Source organism: Notothenia rossii, assembly GCF_949606895.1.
Source record: "Notothenia rossii genome assembly, chromosome: 7".
Classification (NCBI taxonomy): Eukaryota; Metazoa; Chordata; class Actinopteri; order Perciformes; family Nototheniidae; genus Notothenia; species Notothenia rossii.
The window spans coordinates 68307964-68323627 of NC_136905.1; positions in this window are offsets into that span (position 1 = coordinate 68307964).

Consider the following 15664-nt stretch of genomic DNA (forward strand, 5'->3'; position numbering starts at 1 on the left):
GAATTTGGGGGCTACATTGCTGCCTCTGGAAGTACGCACAAAGAAACATCAGCTGACATTTTTGGCACTGGATTTCTCAGAATCAGGCAGCACAGTCGAGCCTTAAAGCAAACTATGCGTCCAGAATTGTTATATCCTGTAAATATCCAATGAAGTGGGTATTTCTCTGGCTGGCACACCAAACAAGGCAACTTCTCTCCTTGTCGTAATAGCTCCCAACTTGGGTATGCCACAGGAATATGTATTCGGCAAGATACAAAGAAGCTTGTAACAATAACACACCCCTTATTTAGGTTGTTTTTTGTATATTGTCAGAATAGGAACTGTTTGTTCCTGCGACTTGTTAGACTCGTTCTGTAATTGCTCCTACTTGAGTGGAAAGCGGTGGCGGAATAAACAAAGAATCAGCTCCAAATGTTGCATAGCCTATGCACTTTTGGACATCTGAGTTGTATTGAAGAAGACATCACAAGATCTGGTTTCATGTGTAATGCCGTTTTAAGCCAAGAAGTTGTACATCATGAAGCTGCCAAGTTATATTATGGCATTTGATGTAAAACGCCAAGAATTCAAGGCTAACAAATCAAATACTGCAAAGATAGACTACAGAAGAGGAAGATTTATTGATGAAAAAGAGAAAGCAGGCTGAGAAAAAAAGGCTGAAAGAAGAGCAGAGTTTGCAATTCTGGAGAAACCAAAGCATTTGAACTATCTGCAGAAGCTTCTGAAACAACACATTGCCAAGATGAAGGAAAGTGAAGCAAAGCAGTGCACTAAAGCATTTATAGAGCGAGGAGGGGAGGAAGAAGTAGGAGTTCCCAAAGTGAGAATTCCTGATAAAGCTGAGTAACACTGAGAAAATCAAGCACTTGACCAAGCCGATCTCTATCTGAACCCTCTTAACTCAACATCTCTTTCTGTTTCAGCTGAGCAGTGCGTCACAGTTGGACTCCGCTACCTGTCTTATGGGAACCACAGTCTGCTGCTTACAAAAACACAGAAACAGCATTCTGTGAAAGAAGAAATTGTCTTTGATGCTATGCTTGTGTGTTTACAACTGTGTGTGTTACTGTTTACAGGATCCTCAATAAAGGTCTTTATTTGACTATATATTAAGATGCTGCAAAACGATTTAAGTGCAGTTATTCTAATAAGAAATGTAGAAAAGATAAAATGACTATTATTACACCTGCATGAAGCCAGGCTAGTGCATGTGTAACACATTGAATGCTACATCAAATATTTACTCTCCTTTTAGCACCGCATTTTGTGCTAAACCAACTCCTGATAGGAATATCTAGCTTACTTCCTGTGTCTTTCTGCCAATGTTGTGCTAAGCAGGTTGTTATTAGGTTTTAAGAGCTTTTCCCAGTCAAGTGATGGACCCAGGACAGATAAAGCCTCACCAGCAACAGGGATTTGAGCTGAACACTAAATTGCTATCATACTCACAATGACATGCCTGTTACGTAATAAGCACATAACACAAAGTACAGCTGGTAATGCCATTAGTTTTACAGACCTCAGATGACGCAGATAAAAAGTCAGTAGGATCAATCCTATAGGGAGTAAGAATGTACTGTATGCTCTGAATTAAATCAAAATCCATCTAATGGTTGTTGAGATATTTCCATTAGTTAAAAGCTGGTTCATGTCTTTTCTGGGATTTTGCATTTCCAATAAATTACATAAGCTTTTAGAGTTTCTCTTTCACTCAAGCAAAGTTATCAAAGGTAAAATAAAGCCTTTGAATTAATTTCTGCTCTCATGCTTCTTGCTCTGGCAGTAGGCTACTTGATTGTTTTTTTTAAGGTAAGCCCTCCTCAGCTAGTGCCACGTGTTTATAGACCAGCCTGTACACAGTATGTTTGCACAATGTATATCCAAACAGTCATAGTTTACTTCAATATGTGAGTTCCAGCAGGAGCAGATTCATTGCGCATTTGATAAAAGTAGACGGAAAATCAAAACTGGGATCAAATGCAATAACCGGAGCCAATTGAGGGACAGATATCATATTACATTAATACATTGTTCTTCTCGTGATAGCACATCAAATGGATCATCTGCAATAAATGCTGCATGTCCACTAAAATGGGCCCCTATAAAATGTGAAAATATAAATGACATATTATTATTATACTATGCTATTAGTGAAAGGATACACAATGACAGGGATCTGTGTATCGTATCCTATTACGTCTCCCTGATGGATTCATTTTTTAATCAGGCCTTAGTTTGGAGTGGGACAATATTTACAGGCTTTTGATTTACATTGTGTCCGAGGAACCTTACTGATATGTACTGCAGCACATGGTGTGTTAATGATACAATCAAATCAAGCTCACATTTCAGGGCTTTCTAACACAATCACTCTGCTGAGTTGTGGTAATTTGTTAAATGGAGCTTGAGTTTGCCTCAGCAGTGCATGTAAAATGATACGTTGTTCTTTGCAGCAATGACACAGAGGGAGTGTGAGACTGTCCATTTACTCACAGCGTCAGTCACACACCTCTCCATCACGGATGGATGAAATAGCCACAGGGCTTTAATGAAGGCCAGCGGGCTGTTCCAGAGTCTGCTAGTTGCTAGTTGGTCTACCACCCTCTGTTGCTTTCTCAAATGACCCAGGAGATAAGGTGAAGTCCACGTGTCCAGCACAGACTACCTAAAATGCCTGGAAGCGGGTACACTGACGTTATGTACTTGGCACATCATAACGACACAAAGCCATTGATATCACTTACTGCTCAGAGGTGATACATCACTGAAAGGTCAGAAGCAGAGATAGTTATATCTTTCCTTCCCCAAGTCAATTCAATACTCTCTTTGAAGGTCAGATCTCAAGGCGAAAAAGTGGAAAAGAGAAAGTGTATGGTCACTGCATGAAGGAAAAATAAGATCATAATGCGGCACTGTTTGTGCATCGATGTTATTGCAGATTTGTACTGACAGTGTATTCCATTCTCAATGAGGTACATGAGCAAAACTACTTACTACTTACAACGGCTCGCTGTTTAGGAGAGCGAAGGGGAGTTATATCTTGTGTAAACCAGTTAAAGGAATGGTTCCACATTTTTTGTTAGATAGGAAGATCTATACCACTCTCATTTGTATGGTAAATACTGTCTATGTTCAGGTTCACAGACAATGCAGATCTTTGGATTAGCAGGAGTATGGACAGGGGAGTTACTGCCAAAATAGCAGCGGCTGAAACCTGAACTTCATAAGGGCTCTTGAGAAAACTATGGGTGCATCGTTGAGTCAACATCCATTGTCCCAATACAAAGTATGTCCAATGCATGATGTCAAAATGCCAGGATGTCCTACTGCAATCTGACAACCCTTTGTAAGCAGATATATGAGCAAGATAATCAAGTTCAAGGTGCAATGTTATGACAAAACAGGGCATACTTTGTACAGTATGCTGTGTAAGTGTATGTGCAAAACATACTTATACTAAAATATATAAGCCATTGTGTTTGGTATCACTCAAAACTAGACAATTCCAAGCTTTCTGTTCATTCTACTTCCCGAAAAACACAAAGGCTGTTATTCACAAGGAAACAAGCAGTCACACTTCCCATTTGATAGCATATCTATTTTGCCACAATATGATATTCATACTAAACATAGCAGATCATAGTTGCTCATTGTTCTCCTATCAAGTCTGGGGGGAAGGTAAGTCAAATTAAGCCCTAGTAGGAGTAAATAATAAATACATTCAGTTGCATCATTATCCACGGGATCTTATAGGTTTAAGTTGTTATGAAAAACAAGTCTATAGACACCGAACATTCTCCTTTAGTATCATGATTACCTTAACAAAATGTCACGTTGCATTTCTTTGCTAAACTCCAACCAATATTGTTTTAATGTTATCATCGTGAATCACCTTGCTGATCCCTGGAGTTAGTTAATGTGATTGGCACAAGTTAATTTGGATCAACTTGAGAGAAGTTCAAAACATCGCAAACAACTCTCCGCCATCTGTCTGCAGCCCACCAGGGAGCGGCCAAATGCTCAGATTAATGTGATTTGATGCTTTTCTCTGTGCAGGCATCCCTGGAGAAAGACCACTTGCTTCAGAAGATAACGAGAACTGATATATGGTCCTCCTGCTTTGTTTTTACAAACTTAAAATGAAAGAATGCTTCATCAACAGACTAAACAGAGACATACCTGTACTGCTCATCAGTCATTTATGTGAAATTGCTGCAGTGAGGTAATGACCGTACCAGCTGCTTGCAAGGTCTAATCTTTCAATCAACCCACAAGGTCCAGAAATAAGACTGACTCCTGACCTTCCTGGTGCCAAGTGCATGAGAGGAGGAAGCCTGCAGATAATATGAGTCGACAGCTCAGACCTCTGCAGCCACTGCTCTTCATTTATACATCACATCGCCTGGGAACCTCTCTCCTGGCATGTCATAAAGCCTCAAACTCTCACGCCCCTGTGGAATCAGCGAGCGGGGCGATGTGCTGCACAAATTGAGGGACAGATAATATTGTTTCCTGAAGTTTTGGCTATTATGGTGAGAATAGATATGTGGGTGAGAGCAAACTTCTCCCCACTAGTACATTCCCTATATCCGCAGCACTTTTCTTATTGTTGCATGGTACAAAAGCCTGCTGTCCACAACTATTTCTATGTGTGACTTTGGACTTAAGCACTGCGAGCTGTGTTGCAATTACTTGCAAAAGTTCCTCACACTTAAAAGTGGAGTGGGAAGTGGACAGGGAGAGATGAAAACAGAAATAATGAGCGAAGACAAGGTCACAACGCAGCCGCCACAGTTCACATTATTATTTTTTATTCAGCACTGTGCTATTCACTTTTAAACTACATACGATTAGATATGTTTCATATAAAGATAATTTAACAATTTATAAACCTAATGTATCTAATACACTTAAAGAATAACTTTATGTATGTTTTTAAACTTGCTTCATGTTATCATTTGAGATAACAGATAACAAATATATTCAAGGGTAAGAATCTACTGTTAAAAGGTTTTGCTCTTATTTTGTATCCCTTATAGTTGGTCTGAGATCAGCTGTTTGGTTCCTGGTGCAAACAAACAAACGGTCATTAATATTTGTGAATATACTGTCATACTCTGTAAGAGTTGTCCTCTTGCAAATTCTGTTTATTGTTTCGCACAAATATACTGTTTTAGAAAAGCAAGAAATTGTTTCTCAATGTGAAAATGAAACGCTTTTGCTGAACTTGTGTCTCCTCCCTTCACGTCTGTCTCTGTGATTTCCTGTTTCTCACTCATTTGCTTGCCAACAAAACTTGGCGAACAAGTCTGTTACAGGAACCTTTAAATGGAGCTAAGGCATTTAGTAGCTTTAATTTAATTATTATTAGCACTCTTACATTACAATCTGCACAGGTATACAAGCATACACACACACATTGTGTCTAGTATAGAACATATATAAAAATACCCAACCCTAATGAGTTAACTGTACTCATCCTATAGCCCATGTCTCCCTCCCTCTCTCCTCGACCTCATACTTGTAACCATGGTTGCCTTAGGTGTCAAACTATTTTAAGAAACTGTCATCCCTTATCATCTCTTGTATAGAACACACACACACACACACACACACACACACACACACACACACACACACACACACACACACACACACACACACACACACACACACACACCTTTTAGAAGCAACTCAGGGCAAGGCAAATCAACTGGATGGATTTGCACACATTTCGGTTTCCCCAGAGGATGACGCGCAGTTACTTTGGTTCCTCTAGTATAGTGCCACTAAGGCTGACACTTTCAAATGTCTTGAAAACGTTTAAATAGATTACCATGAAAGTTGATATGCACATGCATGTCTCTCCAGATAAAATGTTATAACATTGGCGATCCCTTAACTTGTCATGTAAACATGTGAAGAAGCCTAATACTGCTTGAGTTCCAACTAAATACAGTCGTGCCAAATGAATGACATTTAATGCCAAGAAATGTTAGCTTGCTGACACATTGAACTGAGATAGTAAACATACCAGCTAATTATGACAGCATTATTACTGTTAGCATGCTGTTGTTAGCATTTTGCTCAAATTAGCGGAGTGGCTTACAGTTTCAGAAGAGCCTCAGAGCTGCTAGCATATAGCTGTAGAGTCTTGATTAATCTTGAATGCCAAAACAGATGTTGGAAGACTTAAAAACAGGATCAAATCCAACTAGTAAACGGCAACCAAATGTTCCCACACAATTTCAGTTAGTACCTTTCAACCCAGTCTCACGGCATTTCGTGTTATAGTCACAACATTTTATCTATTGATTCCTGTTCACCAACACGATTTACCCCTTTTTTTTCGTGTCACACAGAACGATTTTAAAAGCAATGTATTTCTATTGGTAGTGTGTTTCTTGCCTGCACCACGTCTTTTTGTCCGGTCGGGTCTTGGAAGACCGGAATCTGTCGGGTTCGTAAAAACATGTTCTTACTCAATATCAAGGCACGATTATTGTTTTTATTTTATATCGTATAATGTCTGACTTCTTTTAAGAAATGGGGCTCAGAGCCTCAGAATACTGAAATCTGTATTTTTAAAATCTTTTTTTCCTTCTAATTTGTTATTATTTTCTAAATAACACACTGTTAGTTACTCAACAATAACACACAATTATCCTTGTTTTTATTTATTTGTTTAATTCTATAATCTCTGGCTTTTTTGCCGTTCCTCAGGAACTGAATTTCAAAATAAAATAACCGGAAACAGATACACACCCACTGAACTGATTACCCAAGATCCTCAGCTATGATTGAAGCTCGGTGATTGGATTGTTTAGGAACATTCATCATTAACTCCTCCAAAAAATATAGTTTATTCAATAATAAATGAATATGTGAATCATAACAGTGATTGACAGCTGATAGGAATAATATGATTGTTAATAGTATCATATTCATACAGACAAACATCGATGAGACAGTTAATTAATGTACTTATTGCATTCTGCATAGATTTGGTACCCCTGCTGGTCTAAGAGTGAAACAAACTCATTCAGTTATTGTTCAGTTAAAATTCATTAAATGATATCTGCCAACTTATATATTTATATGTAAGGCTTTACTGATGTGCCACAATAATGGTATGCTATGTTATTGAGTTAAAATATTAATATTGTCGCTTTCCAAGTTAACGTTGATTGATATGACTGCGATTACATCAGCATATACTTCTGCCAGGGGATGCCACCCCTCAAAATCTCCTGCCACCCTCTTGCCACCCCATGAATGTTTGTCTAGATCCGCCCCTGATGTGGAGTTCTATGCAAAACCTTCTGACAGTTTTCAGTGCCCTAGTTAAATAGCTCGTCCACCTTTGACTCAATGTCAAGTGAGAAATAGGTCATTATGAAATGAATGGAAGATTAAAAAGGACCTGATTAAATCTCCATCCGAACCATCACTCATCATAATGAGAACTGTAATAAAATATGGATATGCCACTAAAATATGTATACTTCCAGCTCTCCCCAGTGTTAAAATGATTCAACATCCGGGTCCAGCATCTCTAGAGTCCCACTTAGATTGTTTTCAATCTCTTAAAACATATTTGTGGGTGCATACTGCATAGGCCAATATTTTTGTGAATCTACGAATGTTCTGTTTAAAATACATACTAATGTGAAAAAAGCAACACCTACTCCGTGGTTATGCATGCTCTAATTGTGGTTGTGATGTTCTCATTACATCCTGCATCCCATTTCTCTCTTGATGTTGAAAATTAACAACTGACAAATTGACAGTGGCTGGGACGACTCTAGTCTTGAACTCATAAAAAAGAAAAAAATCCACAAATACTGCATTTCAGATGAATTATACATAGCGACACATCTATTATTCAGCTTAACAAGGGAAAGCAATGTCAATGTTGCCAAGCATTATCCATAGTCAGATCCACAGAGTCTTTCTTATCCATCCTCACAATTGACACATCTTCTCACTGTTCAGAAACTGTTTTAATGTCTTGTTGATCTTATTGATTGCTTTACATTAACTGAATTATTATGTTGTGTAAGAGAGCAGGGAATATTGCTGTCATGAAATAAGACAACCTAATGACCCAGTTGGGATGAGCTACACGAGCAACTGTCTTTCAGGAGGATCACCCAGGATAGATGACCAAACTAATAAAGCAGAGCAGACTGGTCATTTCCAGAGCCTTGGACCAGAGTGATCGAACGGATGAGCAGTTACAGAAATCTTTCTTCATCTTAGATCCCGATGATTACTCGTCTCCCAGGGGTTACAAAATGCGATTATTGATTCTCTTTAAAAGGCTGTCCAAGTCAACACATATCCCGTGGAGCAGTTGTGAGCAGCCATTGACACAGAAAACGATCGAGGAGCAGAGCATCATAGATCGTGTTGTAATTATATCCGGATTGGCCCTTTAATGTGGAACATTTTGCATCTCTCTGTGGGTCTATCAGAGGCTTTCGAAAATGAGAGGAAGGATTACGCACACAACAAGTAGTCCTTCCTGACCTTTTGACACCCGCAGGAATCCCAGGGTGTCCTTCATTGTTTATTAGGCACAGCATCACCCTGACTGTGACAGTGTGCACTGAAAATAGCTTTTTAAATAAGGGCCAACACGGGAGCAGGCCAAACCTCAGATAATAAAGCAACCTGAAATTACAGCTCAGAGAAGGACATTAAAGGAGGAACATTAGGGAACGTGTGGCTATTGATTCAAATCAGATGGGGAAGCAGAACAGGAGTTTTACAGCGCATACATAATGTAAGCTTCATGAAATAAAATAATTAGTTTTACAGTTTTTAGTTTCGGCAGAATGTGGTTTGCAAATATATTACTCTGCAGAGGATTATCTATCTACTCCAATCTTCACATCAGCATTTTTGTTTATCATCAACGCATTAAATTATGTTGTGCTCAACAAAAACTGATAAATAACTTTTGTACTGGACTTAGTGCCACAGCAGCTAGATGCACAAAGGTATTGGACTTTTTTTTGTACAAATAAACCACATTCTCTGAGGCAGCACTGCAATAGGGCTGGAGAGCTTAGCAAGCAAAACTGAGATAGACTGCTCTGGACTCAGACTATTAAAACACGTATTTACCTTTTTACACACAGAGTTAAGTCAGATTTGGATAAACAGTCAAGCAATTGTTATCCATTGATTACAAACACATTTAATCTTATCTGGATACCTTCTGGAGCCTTAAAAAAAACACATTTGAAATATTGAGGGATTCTGTTCTTTTATGCAAGATAATATTTGCTGCTAGGAGGATTTGGCTCTTACAAGAGGAGCACTAAATCCAAAGTTTCATCTTCCATGTTAAATAAATCAAAAAATAATAAAGTAAATCTTGACAATGTAAAAATCACGTCCTTTCCATTTTAAAAAAAATGTTAATGTGGCTGACAGTTATTTCTCTTATTCCAATCACATAATCCTAATTACATTTAATTCATAACCCTATTAAGACATGCTGCAAACACACAGCGACACAAGCATCCATGTGGGGTCACTAAATGTGTTTTGGAGGCGGTGGTGGGGGGTACCGGTGACAGGTGCAGTCTCCAGTTAACTGACATGATGCAGAGAGACGGGGCCATGAGTCACCCCGCCCCACAGCGAGCTCCTTTGCTTAACCTGCTGCCGCTTATATAGGATTACCTATTAATAACCCTTCCACAGTATTCCCTGTTAAGATGAGTGAAGCAAGCAGGACCCAAATGCAGATCATGCCTTTATTTCAAGGATAATATAGACAAACGGAACACTCCCCGGTGAACACAGTCACCAACAAAAGACGAACCAACACTGAACACAGGGAGAGACTAAATACAGGGAGGGGTAATCACAAGACGAGAAACAGCCGGACAGGGGAGGAGAAACACAAGGGCGACAGGTGAACACAATCAGACACACCAGGGAAACTAACGACAGGGGAAACACAAAAACAGGGCCACCAGGGTGGGTGGAGGGGGTCAGGAGGACGGGTTTTGGGCTGACAGCCCAGGAGCACAGCGGAGGACCCGGAAGGGATCTCGGGCGGACGGCCCGGGGGCAAGGCAGAGTCCAAGGTAGGGGACTCGGGCGGACGGCCCGGGGCAAGGCAGAGTCCAAGGTGGGGCGAAGGCCACAGCGGGCGAAATCAGGGGGCCGAGCATGAGGGTGAAGGCAGCGGCAGGAAGAGTCAGGGGGCCGGGCCCGAGGGCGAGGACCGTGGCAGGAAGAGTCAGGGGGCCGGGCCAGAGGGCGAAGACCGCGGCACTCAGGGGGCCGGGCCCGAGGGCGAAGACCAGACAGCTCCGGAGGCCGGGCAGGACCCGGTGTCGGCCGAACAGGAACCGGAGCCGGTGGGACAGGCTTCGGCAGGATCCCCCACGGAAGAGGACCAGGAGTTGGCCGGACCCCCGGCGAGACAGGTGATGGCGGGGCCTCCAACGGAACAGGACAAGGGGTTGGCATGACCCCCGGCAGAAGAGTTGTCGGCGGGACCCCCAGAGGAACAGGACATAGGATTGGCAGGACCCCCGGCAGGAGAGTAGTCGGCGGGACCTCCAACGGGACTGGATATGGAGCTGGCAGGACCCCCAGCGGAACCTCCAACGGAAAGGACATGGGGTTGGCAGGACCCCCGGCAGAAGAGTAGTCGGCGGGACCCCCAATGGGACAGGACATAGGATTGTCAGGAACCCCAGCAGGACAGTAGTCGGCGGGACCTCCAACGGGACTGGACATGGAGCTGGCAGGACCCCCAGCGGAAACTCCAACGGCACAGGACATAGGGTTGGCAGGACCCCCGGCAGAAGAGTAGTCGGCGGGAACCCCAACGGGACAGGACATGGAGTTGGCAGGACCCCCAGCGGAACCTCCAACGGCACAGGACATGGGGTTGGCAGGACCCCCGGTAGAAGAGTAGTCGGCGGGACCCCCAACGGGACAGGACATAGGGTTGGCAGGAACCCCGGCAGGAGAGTAGTCGGCGGGACCTCCAACGGCACAGGACATAGGGTTGGCAGGGACCCCGGCAGAAGAGTAGTCGGCGGGACCCCCAACGGGACAGGACATAGGGTTGGCAGGACCCCCGGCAGAAGAGTAGTCGGCGGGACCCCCAACGGGACAGGACATAGGATTGGCAGGACCCCCGGCAGAAGAGTAGTCGGCGGGACCCCCAAAGGGACAGGACATAGGATTGGCAGGACCCCCGGCAGGAGAGTAGTCGGCGGGACCTCCAACGGGACTTGACATGGAGTTGGCAGGACCCCCAGTGGAACCTAGTGGATTGTCTAAGAAAAAAAATGTCTATGCAAACGTTATTATTAATAATAATAAAACAAACAAAAAATGAATCAATGTTTTTTAATATTTTGTTTTTTTAAATTTTCCATTTTTATTTTGTAATCATCTCGCGACCCCCACTTTGGGAACCCCTGGACTAGAGGAGGGACTGGAGAAGGGACTGGAGAAGGAACTAGAGGAGGAACTAGAGGAGGGGACTGTGGCAGCTGGGGCCAGAACTGGGTCTGGAACCATGGCTGCTGGGGCCGGAACTGGGGCCGGAACCATGGCTGCTGAGACCAGAACCGGGGCTGGAACCATGGCTGTAGGGGCCGGTACTGGGGCTGGAACCATGGCTGCTGGGGCCAGAACTGGGTCTGGAACCATGGCTCTTGGGGCTCAGGCTGCTAGCCTTGACTAGCGACTCCATCTTTTAGGAGCCGTTTGGAGGATCCGTGGACCTCCAAAAGCCAGACGAGTTCCAGAGAACGGCTCCTGGACAGGAGCAGGAACTAGGGCAGAAGCAAGGGCCGACTCCAAACGGAACACACCAAGGCGCGTGGTGTCAAAAAATTGGGAGGCAGGGAGTCAGCGTGCCCGGGGCCAGCATGCAGGGGATAACAAACCGAGAGGAAATCCAAAATCCAGCTAGGAATTTCACCAAGTCTGGTTTCTCCATAGTCATCTGGCGCGCCTCTGCCAGAGCAGCTTCTCGCAGCTGAACCCTGGACGCTCCCCTCCATCGATCAGAGCAGTTAGCCAAAAAAAAGTTAAAATCCAATCATTCCTGCTCAAAAGGATCTGCTGGGCCCATATCTGGTGGGTTCGTACTGTTACGGTGAGTGAAGCAAGCAGGACCCGAATGCAGATACTGCTGAAGATGCCTTTATTTCAAGGATAATATAGACAAACGGAACACTCCCCGGTGACCACAGTCACCAACAAAAGACAAACCCACACTGAACACAGGAAGAGACCAGACTAAATACAGGGAGGGGTAATCACAAGACGAGAAACAGCCGGGCAGGGGAGGAGAAACTTAAGGGCGACAGGTGAACACAATCAGACAATTAGACACACCAGGGAAACTAACGACAGGGGGAAATAACAGGAAGAAGGACCAGACAATATACAAGGAGGAAAACACCCATAACCAGACATACAAAACTACAAACGATACATTACATGAGAATCCTGACATTCCCAAATCTACAGAGGGAAGGAGAAATATGCCTTTGCCTGTTTTGCTCACGAGCATATTGAAGGCACAACGCTAAATCCTGCTGGTTAATAGATGCTCTGATGGTTTAGTAGATATTGTTAAAGCAGAGAGCTCCAACATATGCATGCAGACACATCAGGGACTGCGGCTCTGGCAGGGTTGGGCACACTTCATTGTTAATTCCTTTTTTTTTTTACTGATGGGAAAGACTTTGAATAAAACCCTATCCCTGAAAGTAGCTCAGCAGCAGTCATGGCTGGCTGACTCATCACCTGGTATACCTGCATACATTCTCCACAGGATTAACTCATTAGCACTATTATCGTTTCAAATGGTAGACCTCGGTATTATTTCTTTAAAAAAAATCCTCAATCCCCTTAAGGAGGGACACAGTATCAAATAAATAACAAAAACAACGTCCACAGCTAGTATTTTATGTTTAATATTATGTTTTTACAGCTAGGACTTCTGGCTCAGCATCCCTACATTAGAGGGAATCCATCATATTAATGATCCCGGGGCCACTTCATTATTCACACAGAAGCCGCTCGGCTGTCCAAATAAATTATCATTGGCGTTCCATTAATGGAAGTTTTCAAATCTCGCCGTGGAGGATTCCATTAATCTGCACACAGTGTTTCTCCAGAGTGGAACAATCTGTGCAGATGAGAAGCTCCCCACTGTCCTCATTCCCTTTCCTTCTGTGGGAGGAAGCCTAATTATGACTGACGTTAACTACTGAGGCTCCTGCCTGGATGGTGTCCCAAGTTGCACACATTGCATTTGCTTTGCACTGCTAAAGAGATATGTGTTTAGGGTAGAGCTTCAAAGTGGTGTCTAGAACTGTAGATGACAAACTCCGACCTCTCCCCTCCTGATGGAGCGCTTCCAGCTAATTCGATACATATTGCATTTGTGTGTTGGATAATTGCAAAGCCAAAAGCCTCTGCTGCTCCCTCGGGACTCCCCCGCACATCGCTCCCCCAGCAACCCGGCACACAGACGTGCATGGGCCCACTTCCAGACTTGTGCTGTTAATATTCTGATTGGACATTTGTGGAAGAACCTTGAAGAGTGCACTGTGCAACTTTCTAACACTAATGAAATTGCTTCTCATAATGTTGGCATTCACCGACTATTATGTTTTTCATTATGACAGCCTACTGTAGGAGTCAAACTCACTTTCATTTTCCCTGGATGAAAAAGGGCAATAAATCAATGTCCTTTAATGCTGTGTATACCAACTCAATATCAAACCTTAGCAAATAACTAAAGTCAAGCTCTGTAATGCAGCTCGCTGGGTTTAATTTAGGAGCCTGATAGCAGTGTTTACGGTAAACAAAAGGAGCTTTATGAAAGAGCTTTAGTTGTTTTGGTCGGGTCTTAAGCCCATTCACTCCTTTACCAAAAGAAATCCACTGCTTGAAACCATTCAGCTTGATCTGTCATTTATTTTCCCACCTACATCTACTTGATCACCAACTTTAATTGACATACTCTGCACAAGACATGACTCAGTCATCCGCTTGCCAGCCAGCTCATCAGTGAATATGAGGCAAATGTAGCTGTGGCCTTCTTTCCTACTGTGAGTTTTCAGTTGGAGGCAGGCAGCATGCCTCCAGGTCCGAAGGAGCTTTGGTTTCTATTACTGCCAAAAACCTATCCCATATGCTGAGCCTCCTCCTGCTCTTGCACCTGAACCTGGCGCCGCAGGGATTGAAGTCCCACTGTTTTCTGCAAACTGACCTCTTTGGCCAAATAGATGCAACACCTGCTGCCGGCAATGAACACCAGCAGCAGAAAAAACAAGACTTGATTGACTCCTTTGCTGTAAACCCACACATGTATCAAAATGATGCTGCAAATGTGTACTTCCAAGCATCCACAGTGATTAAAAAGTGTATGTTTGCTCCTGTTTCATCAGTCCCACAGGCTGTTTCAGTGGTCAGAGGTCCTCTGTTGGCATATGCCTCGTTAAAGTGTTTAATCAAACAGGAAATAATGCACAGCATGGCCATGTGGGAAAAGCTGCTTAAATCTCCCATTTCTTTGCAAAAGCCGCCTAGGCCAGATCAAATTAAGAGGTTTGATACCTTCTCTGCCAATCGGATTAGGGTGATTAATTCCCAAAAGTGTTCAAATGATTAAAGCCGGTTAATGGGCCAGAGGAAAGTTCATGGTGTCAAGAGTTGGCTTCAATACCAAACATGGAGGAGGAGAGTCAATCAGTGGTAATAACTGTAAAAACATATTCCACTTTTGTTTTGTTCTTTGTCCATCACAATCAGCTTTGATGATCTTTTTTGTTTAAAAAAATTACAAGGCTCCGTGGGGAAAAGGCTTGACAAATTGTGCATCTGCTATGTAGTGACACTGTGCCTAAATATAGAGTGGAAAATGGAGCAGAAGAAAGGGACAGAGTGTGGACCATAAATATTCACTGTGAAAGTCTGGATCAAGAAGAAATCTTTACTTTTCACAATTTATGCTTAATGTGGCACCACTGAGCTTGACTGGGTTTACCTTCATGGTCCGACATTTTAAGTTTGAATGTATTGCAGATGTTCCTTTGCTATTTTGACAAATATCCTCATTAAAATACGTTGCTCTGAAAACCGTTGGAAGGCTGACAGAGAGAGTGTAAGACCGAAGAGTAATGGATAAACGTTGACAGATTCTGGCCCCCTCCTCAGCCCCTCTTCTAATATACTCGTCTCCTGAGGGAGAGTTATCCATCAACAGGGACGGACGGGATGTTATGCCATGTCGCCTCGTGCATGTGAACACAAGGTGACTCTTGGAGGGACCATCTCATGTGTGCCCAGTCTTATAAATGCGGCTCCATGTTTCCTCCATAACGTGTTCATCAGCGCCTTAATGCATCTCCCAGTGAAAGTGACAGAGCCTTGGTTTGCACATTATTAACTCCAGACATTTTTATGAGCCTGTGGAACAGAGTGCTCCTTCTGAATAAGATATGTGTCCAGTGTTCAGTGGCCATATATCAATCTTTTAGTTTTGGCCAAAGACTTAGAGCCTCTGATAAGTTTTAGTGTGTTTTTATGAGTCTAAACAACAGAGCCCATAAATACTGTTATGTCATTATTATTCCAGTGGGATCAAAACAAATTA